Source organism: Brassica oleracea, chromosome C7, assembly GCF_000695525.1.
Source record: "Brassica oleracea var. oleracea cultivar TO1000 chromosome C7, BOL, whole genome shotgun sequence".
NCBI lineage: Eukaryota > Viridiplantae > Streptophyta > Magnoliopsida > Brassicales > Brassicaceae > Brassica > Brassica oleracea.
In genome coordinates, this window is record NC_027754.1 from 2,244,326 (window position 1) to 2,256,894 (window position 12,569).

The 12,569-nt window shown below is 31.6% G+C and overlaps 2 long non-coding RNA genes across 4 annotated transcripts in view; one reads left to right on the top strand and one right to left on the bottom strand.

Annotated features, from left to right (window-relative positions):
* Window positions 1-7,451: 7,451 nt before the first annotated feature.
* Window positions 7,452-7,894, top strand: LOC106305569. Its single transcript, XR_001263012.1, has 3 exons — window positions 7,452-7,548; window positions 7,655-7,761; window positions 7,831-7,894. It is a non-coding gene; the product is annotated as an uncharacterized LOC106305569 (long non-coding RNA).
* A 2,655-nt stretch (window positions 7,895-10,549) lies between these two features.
* LOC106304837 overlaps window positions 10,550-12,569 on the bottom strand; it is a 2,378-nt gene continuing 358 nt past the window's right edge. The window contains exons 2-7 of one of the 3 annotated variants that reach the window (XR_001262846.1): window positions 11,835-11,946; window positions 11,625-11,735; window positions 11,369-11,521; window positions 11,168-11,255; window positions 11,009-11,074; window positions 10,550-10,796 (exon numbers count right to left, since the gene is read on the bottom strand). This is a non-coding gene — a long non-coding RNA (uncharacterized LOC106304837). Of the gene's footprint in view, window positions 10,797-11,008; window positions 11,075-11,167; window positions 11,256-11,368; window positions 11,531-11,624; window positions 11,736-11,834; window positions 11,950-12,569 lie in introns of all 3 variants that reach the window. The other 2 variants (XR_001262847.1, XR_001262848.1) reach the window with 2 other exon arrangements.

Consider the following 12,569-nt stretch of genomic DNA (forward strand, 5'->3'; position numbering starts at 1 on the left):
GTTCTGGCCAGGAAACTCAGGCCCTTCTTTGAATATAGATAACCTGGAACATTCAATAGATCAACCCACAAAGGCATTGCAGATAGATCTGGGGGGGAACGGGCTGTCTCTGGAGTCCACTCTCCCAACATCAAAGGCACTTCCGAGATATGCCAGAATTTACGGTTCAGAATCCTGTTTCTCGTGGCTGCATCCTCGATTCTGAACAAAACTGTCGTTTTTCCAATGAATTGAACATCAATCTTGGATCTTTTCCCTGGAGAGTTCCAGATCCTGTTCACTGTAGCGTGAATAGGACCGATGTGCGGAGCATCGTTCATAAAGTAACCAACGACAAAACACCCCCACAGAGGATCAACACCTTCAAAGAGTTCCCCTGGAATTTCCACTTCTGCAACTCCATCTTCCACTACAAACTCTAGGTTTGTGTCAGCCATTGACGACCCCTCAACAAGTGCTGAGGAGTAAGTAACCCTCCCCTCCCTTACCTCTTCCTTCCCTTTACCCGATACCGTTTTAGGCGGAGTCAGATCCAACAAGCCTTTTCCAACATCCGTTCGTGGAGAAGAGACCTGGTCCTCCAAATCATTCTCCTTGACTGTCCCCGCCCCTGCCGTTGGGGATGAGCAGACGCCTCCGCCTTCTGTCAAACCTTCATCCGCCTTTGCCCCGCCGTCAACCTTCGTGTCGGCTTCTTTATCGCCAATCATTGTATCGCCAATCATTGTATGACTATTTCTATATTGATAGTATTTAAGTATCATTATTGTTATATGCATCAATGATGTTTTTTGCTAGAATACTTCCTAGAAGACTTCTAATGAAAGTTTTATATCTTTGAACTTATGTAATGGTTTATCTTTTGTGAATTTGACTAAGTTTTCTTGAGAATTCTTCTCCTTTAGTTGTAATAAATTTGATTAATTTTTTCTGTTATTGTGTTTTGCTATTGAAGTTGTATTAATAACTTCAATTATGTCAAGTAATTTTGGCAAGATAATATTTTAGAATATGAACATATTTACCAAATTTTTTATTAATATCACTTCAATTTACAAAAAAAAATCACAACTAAAGGAGTACACATGCAAATCACAAAACAGACCAGAAACAAAACTATTATAGATCATTCTTCTACAAAGACAAGGTTGGACTCCACTTGATATGGAAGAAGACTCCGTCAGAAGACTTCCTAGAAGTTTTCTAGCACATTATATTTTAGAAGACTTTGGAAGACTTATGGGAAGTCTTCTAAAATATAATGCGCAAGAAGACTTCGCGGAAGTCTGCTTCGGATATGAAAAACCTGCATATCAAAAAAAAATGTTCAAATGGCTTAAAAACAGAGAAAAAGAGTGGAAGATTAATTAGATCTACTTTTATAGAACACAAAAAATACATATCCAAGTCAAAGATGAGAACCATCTGGTTAAAAACCTGCAGCAAAAAGATAGATTAGTGAGAAAGACATGAGACAAAAATGAAAAATTCATATAAAGTTTGGTGTTTTCAAGTCAAAGAGATTAGAATGGGTTTGGAGAGTTTTACTTTTGGAAAAAGGTAAGAACTTTATGCAACATGAAGATACCAAATAAAAAAAAATCAGACATAAAAACTTACCAAAACGCTGAGATCTGTTATGAAAGGGAGACTTGTGAGAAGACTCCGTCAGAAGACTTCCAGGTAATTCGTCCTGGAAGTCTTCTATCGCATTATATTTTAAACAACTAACAGGTAAGTCGTCCCTGAAGTCTTTCAGATCTGGATTTGGATATGCAGGTTTTTCAGATCTGAAAAACCTGCATATCCAAATCCAGATCTAAAAAACCTGCATATCCAAAAACGTTCAAATGACTTAAAACAGAAAAAAATGAGTGAAATATTAGATAGATCTACCTTTAAAGAACACACAAAAATACATATCTAAAATTAATAGATCTACCTTTAAATGAATGGAAGATTATTAGATATATCTACCTTTAAAGAACACACAAAAATACATATCTAAAATTAATAGATCTACCTTTAAATGAATGGAAGATGAGAACCATGTGATGAAAAACCTGCAAAACAAGAGAAACTAGTGAAAAAGACATGAGACAAAAACAATAAATTGATATAAAGTTTGGTGTTTATAAGTTCAAAGAGATTAGAGACAGGTTGGAGAGTTTTAGAATGAGGAACATACCATTTTTGTTGCAGTCATTTGAGAGGAGGAGTGAGAATGCGTAAATTTTATTTATATATGGAGACAAAAATTCAATAAGGTTAAATATTTTGATTCAGAAGACTTTCTAGTAAGTATTCCAATAGAAGACTTACTAGACGACTTACAAGCCAGAAGACTTCAATATTTTTAGCGGAAAACTAAAATATTTTTAGCGGGAGTTAGAAGACTTTCAGAGAAGTCTTCTAATCGCCAGACGACTTACCTGTTAGTCGTCTAGACCCTAAACATAATCTCTAAACTAAATTAACTAACTAAACACTTCATAAAATCAAATTAAATTTAAAAAGTGTTTACTATACACAGAAATAAACACATATAGGTTAAATTTTAATTTTTCAAAAAAATATTTAAGCTTTCCAAAATCTAACCCTAAGAATGCATACAATACTACAACGTATGTTATCAAACCCTAAGCCAAAGAATATCATGATTAACTACTTTCACTCATCTATGTTGAAAACTATTCAATTTTATTATATCTTAATTTATATTACTTAAAACTGTTTATAATTACATGATTTTAATTTTTCACTTGTCAAAATATTTATTTAAAAATTTAAAAATTATTTTTAAGATTCACTACACCAGAATACTTCCTTGGAAGTCGTTTAGACGACTTACAGTATCTCAGAACACTCAGACGACTTTTTCGGACTATATTCGTAAAAATGAGTTCTGTTTTTTTGTTTGGTCACAAGGGGCTGGCTGTAATTTCACAAGGCTTTTAAGTTAGTTTTGCATTTGATTCAAGTTTGAGTATAGTTTTGTATTTAGAATCAAGTTTTGAGTCATATTTGGCAAATCCCCCAGTATTTATAGATGTTTTTTATATTATTTTCTAATTTATTTGATATTGGAGGTGATTGGTTGGGGTTTATCTTCCTATTTTAGCTTTATTTATTTTTAAATCACTAAACTTTACAAGTCATGTTATAGGTTTATTTTTAAAAGTTAAAGCCTACATAAAGCTTTTATTAACTTTTACCAATCATGCTTTTGCTTTATTTTTAAAGCTACAACAAAAAAATAAAGCAAATTTATTCTTATGTAGTTTAGGCAAAAAATCTACATCTTCTTTTTATAGGCTATAGAATCTGTAAAATGAAAAAAACTATCTATAATATCAAATAAATTATATAATCATAATAAAAACTTTTATAAATATTTTAATTTTAATTTTGGGTGTTTTTAAATTATTAAAAATATTTAAATAGCATAAATATTATTTACATATCACATTTTAAATAATAATAAACTTTGATAACTTATAAACAAAATATTAATATAAATTATTTTAATTGATAAAAACAATAATTTTATATATACAGCACATATTTCACATATTTTATTTTAAAATATCTACAACGTATAGTTTATATCTACAACAAATTCAACTCGGCAAAAGTCTCCGCAGAAAAAGTCTACAGTAACAACTTTACAGATACAACCGATTTATCAACAGCTAAACATATGCAGCTAAATTTTTTAAGTCACAGTCGAACCAATCATCACCATTATAGATAGTATTTTTCATTTTATAGATTCCACATCTTATAAAAGAAAGATGTAGTTTTTTTAACTAAAATAAATAAGAAAAAAGTTTGATTTTTTGGTATAGCTTTAAAAATATAGTTAAAGCATAATTAGTAAAAATTAATAGAAAATTGATGTAGACTTTTACTTTGAAAAAAGTCACATCATAATTGGTAAAATTTATTAATTTAAAAATAAATAAAACTAAAGTGGAGAGATAAAACCCAACCAATCACCCACATTGTAGTATTGTTCTACATCAAAATAAAATACAGTTACAATAACAAAACTACAAACTACAGTTTATGGCTACATTTCTACATCTACAGTGAAACATAATAGTAACAACATCAACCATAATATTTTTACAAGAAAAAAACATCAACCATAATCTAATCTATCATAAAATCAAATAATATATTTTATTAGTTTTTAATATTTATTTTTCATAAATTAATATTTAAAAGTAAATGCTTGTAAAATACATATACTTGTGTTGTTTAGTGTTTATATTTAAGATAAAAAATTCCATGAAACCAAAATCCAAACCGAACCCAGCTTGAAAACTAGTATTGAACCAAATCCAAACCGAAAATACCTGAACGGATCCAAAACATATATATACATATATATATATATCCTAAGAACTAATCCAAACCGGGAATTAAGTGGGGTTCAAAGTATGTTAATAAAATTATATTTTCAACGAATATTAATTAGATTTAAAATAATTTAAGTACCCGAAATTATAATTATAAATATTAAATTATCAATTATTTTAAGACATAAATAATCAAAATACCCAAAAAGTTCAATTATCTGAAAATTATTAGCTATAGTTGTCAAAATGTAACCAAAATTTATTCAAATTTAACCATTCTTATGTTTAAGGTATCTTAATTTAATCCAAATGTGGATGAAACCGGACTAAAGCAAATTCTAAAATATCTAAATGAATATGTCCCTAATATCGTATGATCTGGAACCGAAGTATCTGATCTGAAACTGAATAGGTATTTGAATGCTTATGCATGCCTAGATAAGATTAGTTTGACTGAAGTTAGAAACACTATATTTCTTTTCATAATGTATACAATAAAAGAATATTAAAATTATAAAACATCTTATATATTAAAACAGAAATCACAACCTTGATTCATGTGTGATTTTTTTAAAAATGGACCTAATGGACATATTCCTAGAAAATCATGTTACATTTAATCTCTAATCTTATCATTTAAATTTTGGACCTACCAGAAATTTTTATTGGGTTATTAATAATTAGATTTAAACAATAGATTATCCATTGGATTTATAGATAGTATAAATTAAATAGATATAATTTAATGTTGTAATACTATACCTCCGTATGTTAAATATTTAAATATTTGCCGATGTTAACTTTTAAAATTATAAAGATTTTTTTTTTAAATAACAAAAAACATATTATCTAACAATGATTAATCTTTACTACCTTAAACCAATGAAAACAAATTCTAAACTATATAGTTTATTTTAAAAATTAAACAAAACTAAATGTTTAATTATTTACTCGATAATATAAATCTATGAAGCAAAAAGTTTAATTTTAAAAAAACTTTCTAAATTTGTGAAATGTTATAATATCTTTAAATATGACAATAAAACAATATTTTTCTAATTTCTTTATATATATAGTTACGATTTTAATAATGAAATAATAATCCGAAAATATATATATAGAAGAAGATACAAATACATGTGAAAGTTTGAAACAATCTATTCAATGAAAAAATATACCGTAAACTTATTATGTTTTAAAAATTGATAGGCACATATATATTATAATATATACCAACTTAGAGTTAAAAACAAAATATTTATATAAAAATAAATGAAAACAAAAAATCCGCGCGGTCGCGGGGTCGAGATCTAGATATAAGTTTGAAATAAGGGTGAGGATAAAACTTGTCCAAGACGTCACTAGTTTAAATATATTATATAGTGTGTATATATCTAAAAACTGGAATTATTATTATTATTATTATTATCATCATGATTCTTGCTAGCAATTAAAAAAATAAAAACAACAATCTCGTGAGTGATTAATCTTTTAGTGGAAAACACCAAAAGTGGAATGCCACAAAATGGAATCCATGTGTGATTCCTCATCTCATTGCTTTATTTATTTTGTTTTTAGTACAACTTTCTTCAGTTTATTTCTAAAATTCTAATTAAGTACACATTTCCTTAACGTAACGCACCAACTGTCGTCTACTTTCGTAGCTTCTTTTTAATATGTACCTATTCATATTTTACATATCTAAACTATACTAAAAGGAAAATAAGCTGTGCATAGAGAGTGTCCACGTTGGTTTAAAAAATTAACCAATAGGAAGACTCAGTTTTGTCACGTCATCTTCATTAAGAATCAAGTCAAGTTTCTAAGTTACCGGACTTTCGTGTGGGCTAATCTGTACACATTATCAGCTCTAAGCGACTCATCAACTTCACCTGCTTCGTACCCATCGTAGAAACGCAAACGTTTATCACCATTTCCGATTCTCTTCTGTAACGTCGGTCTCCACCAATCTTTCTCATTAAACCCCCTTCTTTACAGCTACAATCTGACCCATGCAACTGTTCCGAATCCCTGATTTTTAACTTATATAAATCTTTTCTTTGATACTCTGATCCTCGCAAAATCAGGCAATCTCTTCACTGTCCCCTTAACTTTCTCTTCTCTGATGGCGATCAAATCGGCCGATCTCTTCATTGTCTTCTTAACTTTCTCTTCAGTCATATTTTTCTTGACAAGAGATAGTTGATTTGCATAAAGTCTTTCTCTTTCACTGATTAAAGTGAGGTTTTATGCTAATTGAACAAGTTTTGAACTTCATCTTTCAGTTTTATGGTAAAGTTTTCAGTTTGCTTAAACTCTATGTGTTTCACTGGTCAACCCGTATTTCAGTTGTGAGTTGTGTGTATTTATATTGATTCTCAGATGTTTTCTTCTGTAGAAAAAAATTGATTTTGGAGGTGTGCGTCAACCTAACCGTAGCAGTGAGCCGACAAGAACCTCAAATGCTCTTGCTCTCCCAGGTATTGTTTTTATATCATCTGTTTTATATATGCTAAGAAAGATAGAAAATAATCTAGCTTCCTCCCTCCTGTCTGAATTTCTATTAAGCATTGTATTCTTATGGGTTTGGAAGGCTAAAAATCACGCACTATATGAATTATGTAGGTATTCTCATGGATGTGAAGTTCCTTCAACGTGCAAATATTACTGGAAGAAAGTCTCGGCTAATCTTATGTCTGCAATCCTTTTGAACGCAACACAGCTCTTTCCGGCGGCGTTCAAACCGAGTTTAGCTCTTGAGTTTGATTGGGTTCATTGCTTGGATTTAATTTCTATAGTTTTAAATTGGATGATTTGTGATTATTATGATTTGTGATTATAACCAGCTCCAGTTATAGGGAAAATTGTGAAAGTAGTGCATTGATTTAGTACTGTTTTCTGCTATATATATACATAATCTTTGTTTCAAGGACAATGATACACGTGGTGAAGATCTTGAGCCTGCTGGTGGTAGACTCTACTTATTGGATTGCTCTTTTGTATGTTGCAATATTATTACTCTGCGAACGCATACATGGTCGAGCATGCTGATTTGTCTTATGTTTGCCTCTTATTGTTCTCGACCAGCTAATATCGTCTAGATGTAACAACTTTTGGTTTGCACCAGATACCGATATGCTTTGTAGTGTCACTTGGATGCTATGAACACCATAAGATGTGAAAGGTATATGGCTATTCACTTGCATATTTTTCCTTTTGTAAGTTTAAGATATGTGTGCTTGCCAAAGTTGTACATGAGTAATGGTTAAAGTCAACCGTATGTCTTACAGTCTTAGTGTATTTGATGGGTGAGCCATACTAGATGCAAAATTGACCACATATGGTGATGTACCAAAGGTTGTAGTAGTTACAAACAACTACCCTAAGTTGGTAGGAGGTAATAAGCATGTAACATGTAAATCACAGGTGTAGACATGTTAATTGTTTCAATTTAATTTATTTCCAGGTCGGCTCTTTCTCAATGAAACATCTGGCATTCATCTATTTTGATCATTAGTGTAGTGCCAGCAAAAGTTATCTTCAGTGATATCGCCAATAACTTTTGTCTTAATTACAACCCATGTTCGAGAATACGCTAGGCGTGAGTCGGGCAGCCGGTCTACGCCTAGCGATTTACTAAAAAATCGGAGATTAAACGGGGATTACTCGGGGAATAATTTTAAAGCATTTTACTAATATATGTTTGTTTTGGTAGGTACAATCAAGTTGTTCATGTAGTATAGTGGTTAAGATCTTTGCCAGTTGGGCTTTAGACCCGGGTTCAATTCTTGGAACTTACGTTTTTCGCATTTTTTTCATTAAACAAAAATTACAATTTTGCCCCCGTCTCTTTAATCAGTTTATGCAACCCTAACCGCCGCCAGCACACCATTTTTCACGATGTCTTCTTTTCATGTTTTCTATAGCAAAAAAAAAACAGACTAACTATCGATTTCAAAGATTCAGGTGAGTTCTTAACATGTTTTCGGACTGAAACTACACAGATTTAAGTTATTATGCGCCGATTTTTTTGGATTTCGGGATTAACTAGAAAAAACTCGCTCCACCGCCTAAGCACGCCGATCTGCTCCATTTCGCCACGGTGAGCACACGAGCAGCGAAAACCCGGCCGATTACGCGGGCAATCCGGCGCGTTTTCGAACCCAGATTACAACTAGCATCGGCCCGCCCTACGGGCGGGATATACTTTAGTTGTTATCTAAATTATTATTTTTTGTGGTTTGTGTTTTAGATTTGTGTTTACAAAAGATGTGTGATAATAATATTTTGTCTTTTAAAAAGTTTATGTGAGGAGGAATTATATGTATTAAGATATATATTGCTTGCTTACAATAGTTGTTTTTGTTGTAAAAAAAAAAAACAGTTGTTACTATATTAAAGAGTGTTGGTATTGATATGATGTGAGAGCTTCAAATTGTCTTCATGTTGTTTTTTTTTACAAAAATTTGAGCTATATTCAAGTGTACTAATGGAGGTTATGTTGTTTTCATAATTTTAAATTAATTTTGGTTTCATAAGTATTTTGATATACCTTAAATATACAATGATCTGGTTACCCAAATATATTATGGTAGGTAAATACAATTTTGCTTTTATTTTATTCATTATGAACGAACTAAAATTTATTTGTACTCATATTATTGAATTTCGATAACTTAAAATTATATTCAAGAAAGCAAGCTACACGAATAAAAATTAATTAAACTTTAGATATGATCAAAATAGTCTTTTATCTTGTTCATTCATATTTTTATGTAAAAATTAATTTAATTTACAACATATTTTTATTTTATTTTAATTAGCTTTAGAATAATTGAATTATTGTCTCCAACCTTTAAAAATAAACAGAAATATAAATCATTTTTTTTGTTTAGTGATAAAATAGATATATCGATCTAACTATATTTACAGTTTTGCAATCTTGGTCTTAGTAAAAAAAATTAAGCTATATTGTTGAGCATAAAATAGTTAATTAAAATGGTTTTGATCAAAACTTTGCAGAATTAAGAGAAAAATAAGATTAGTGAACATTGTTTTTTAAATTGATGACCGATTTAAAGTGGCTATTTCTCAAATCAAACAAAATATGGAGCAACCACTAAAAATATATAAGGGATACTGAGCATGTACAAAGTGAAAATTGACAAACAAAGTAAAGATATATAATGATATGGTGTGTTTTAAGAGGAACCATGGGTGATGGTTAGACAACACTTTGTATGCATGCAGTTTAGCAATGAAAATAAGAATGTCATAAAGGGTCGGTTGTAAACTATTTTTACAGTCGATATATAATCATTTTTCTAAGAAGTACTCGCCTTGATGGAGTGTTTAATGTGTTTTTGCAGGAAATAATTGTTTCTGAACTTTCCTTGATTATTCCCCAAAGTTTGTGTTATGGGAAACATTATTTGTTCTAATAACTGAATGAAAATTTTGGTTCTACCACAATGAACATCGCATTTATAATACACGTACCCTTTATTGTACCGTTTTTCTGATCAGTACTGTGGTGGATGGGCCTAGATAGCTGTGGCATAACTATGCCTGCCTTTCCTCATTTTCTGTAAGTGTAAGAATTCTTAGTAGACACATCAGTGCTTAATGGTTTTTTCATACAAATGAAAAATAAATGTATTGCACAGTGTACCTTGTCGTATTATGGGCAAGCATGACCGAGACGTGGAGATTTTCAGAGACTGTCTTTCTCATTTGTGTATTAGTAGTTGAGAAAATGGGAGGGCAAGGAGTTAGCCTTTTCCCGCAGGTATTTGCTTAACCATCTCTTGAGAAATGCGAGACTTTGTGTGCAGACAGCGTTGGATATGGTTGCTGGGAACTTGTACATATAAATCGAAGTAGGCTCAGAGCTGTGGTATTTGTTCAGATAACCAGAATGAGTGCTTATTAGGTTTTCAAGATAACGTCAGTTTTCTTTCAATGAATGACATTAAAAAGCGTTCATTTGGTAATCAAACTGTGTATTAAGTTTATGACGGTGGAATGCATGGTCTCGAAAGAGACGGCAGTTTTGTATTTATTATTATCTCATTTATTCTATTTGTGATTTGTATCAAATATATTTTCATATCATTATTTCTCGTAGTTAACTTTTTTGCATTTTTTTTAAGAAATAGCATATCCTTTCTGGTAGCAGACTGAGCTGACTGTAAGAGATTGCAGCAGTTTTCATTGGGTAAGAAACTTAGTTTTTTTGGTTAGTAAAATAACCAAATTTAGCAAAACAGTGGTGGACTAATTGTACACAGCATTATCCATCACTTTCTCCTTCAAAGCTTTCTGCTTCCTCTCCTTCTGTTTTTCAAACTCCGGTTGCAATTTCTAATTCTTCTCTACCTCATGCTCTTTCATAACCATCTCATCCTCCAGAACCTCAGCTTTATCATCCTCCTGAGTCATGAAGAACATTGCACAAAATATGAAGCAACTCTCTCAGAACTCTGGTTCCGTTTTATGTCGATATGGGTTCTTAATAAATTTGTGTTTAATAAGCTCTTTGGAACTCGGTCTCGGAAAGTTAAGCCTTGTATAAGAGATCTTGGAATGTCACTGCTGGGAAATAAATAAAAAAATCAAAGATTGTAGGACTGCGTTGCAAGTACCTCAGCAGGGACTTTTGTAAAGCATAATGAAACAAACTCCACTGGACGGGAAAAGTTTTCATCTAACTGCATTGAAAAGAAAGACTGTTAAACTTTGTAGGCGATTTCACAATCAAGAAATTGCAGTGATAGTTTTGATCGACGTTTAACATGTGCAACCTGAGGAGGATTTTCTGAGGAATGATAAAAAGCACTCTCATAGGATGAAGGACAGCTAGGGGAGATTCTCCTTTTGCCATCTCGATAACTGTTATTCCAAGCGACCATAAGTACTTTTAAGTGCAATCATCAAAAGAATCAACTCTCAGTCTAATCTATTCTCTTCTAAATGAAAAAGACCAAACATATAGCAAGACTTACCCAATAGAAAACAGCTAGTGAGATCAGAGATGGAGGATTTCGATGCACCAATACAAATGATGAACCACAATCACTACGTCATATGGGTTCTGCAGTTCTTAAACTTCAACTACTGTCTCACTCTCCATACTTTTCGGGATGGGCCAGTATCATCTAACAAAGCTTACAAACTCAATATAAGTTTTTCTTGCTTATGAATCCAGCAACTAATAAGGTAGAGAGACATTCACTTCAATGAAATAATAAAACGCATTACCTTTTCCTATATTCTCGGCTGAGATAAGCCATGTAAGCCCACAACTGAGTAGTGGTGAGGACGATTCAATATCCGAGCAACATCATCTGACATAACTCCATGCACTATAGACTGCATACAATGTGATGATAAGTAGTGAATATTTAATGGTAAACGCAGCAACAGCCTGAACCTTTAGATTGTGAAATAAACAAAAGAAGCGTTTTTTACCTTTTATAAAAAGTGATTTCTTTGATTTCTCCATGTCTTCTTTCTATCTTCCTCATCCTTCTTTTTATGGTCTATTGGGTTTCAAATCATCATATTTGTGCTTCTTCTGGACCTGCTAAAGGACAAACTGGTTAAGAATTCCGGGAGAGGATAAAAATTGCCCACGTTTCACTGCCGATACGTTCAGCTCACCATAGCACCGATTATCTATAAATACTAAAATATATCGTCAATATGCAGGTCGAAAGAGTATTGTTAATACGCTACTTACGTAGTGGATGGTACGAAATTCTGAGACCGTTTCCTAAACAAAATTTAAGTTTTAACCAAAGTTTGATTGAGTTGGTGCCTTTACAACATACAGAGTTACAAACACTAAGACACCACAACCACCATGCCTCTCAGACACGTTAAAAAACACCACAGCCAAAAGATATAAACATTTATGATATGGCAAAGCAGAAAGGTATGAAGCAAACCTATTGCCTCCATTTACATCATTGGCTTTTAAAAGCAAAATTTGTTTAGCTGTAATCACAGAGCATAAGTTTGAAACGGAAACCATTAACATAAAATAAAAAATGCAAAAAGAAACCACTAAAAATATCAGTGAAACTTACAAATTTCGATCAAAGACCAAAACTTCACAATGACCCACAATATTAAAACTGTAGTTACCTTGCAATTCAGGAAGCATAATAAATCTAGACTAAACAGTAATCTCAAATCAATGGG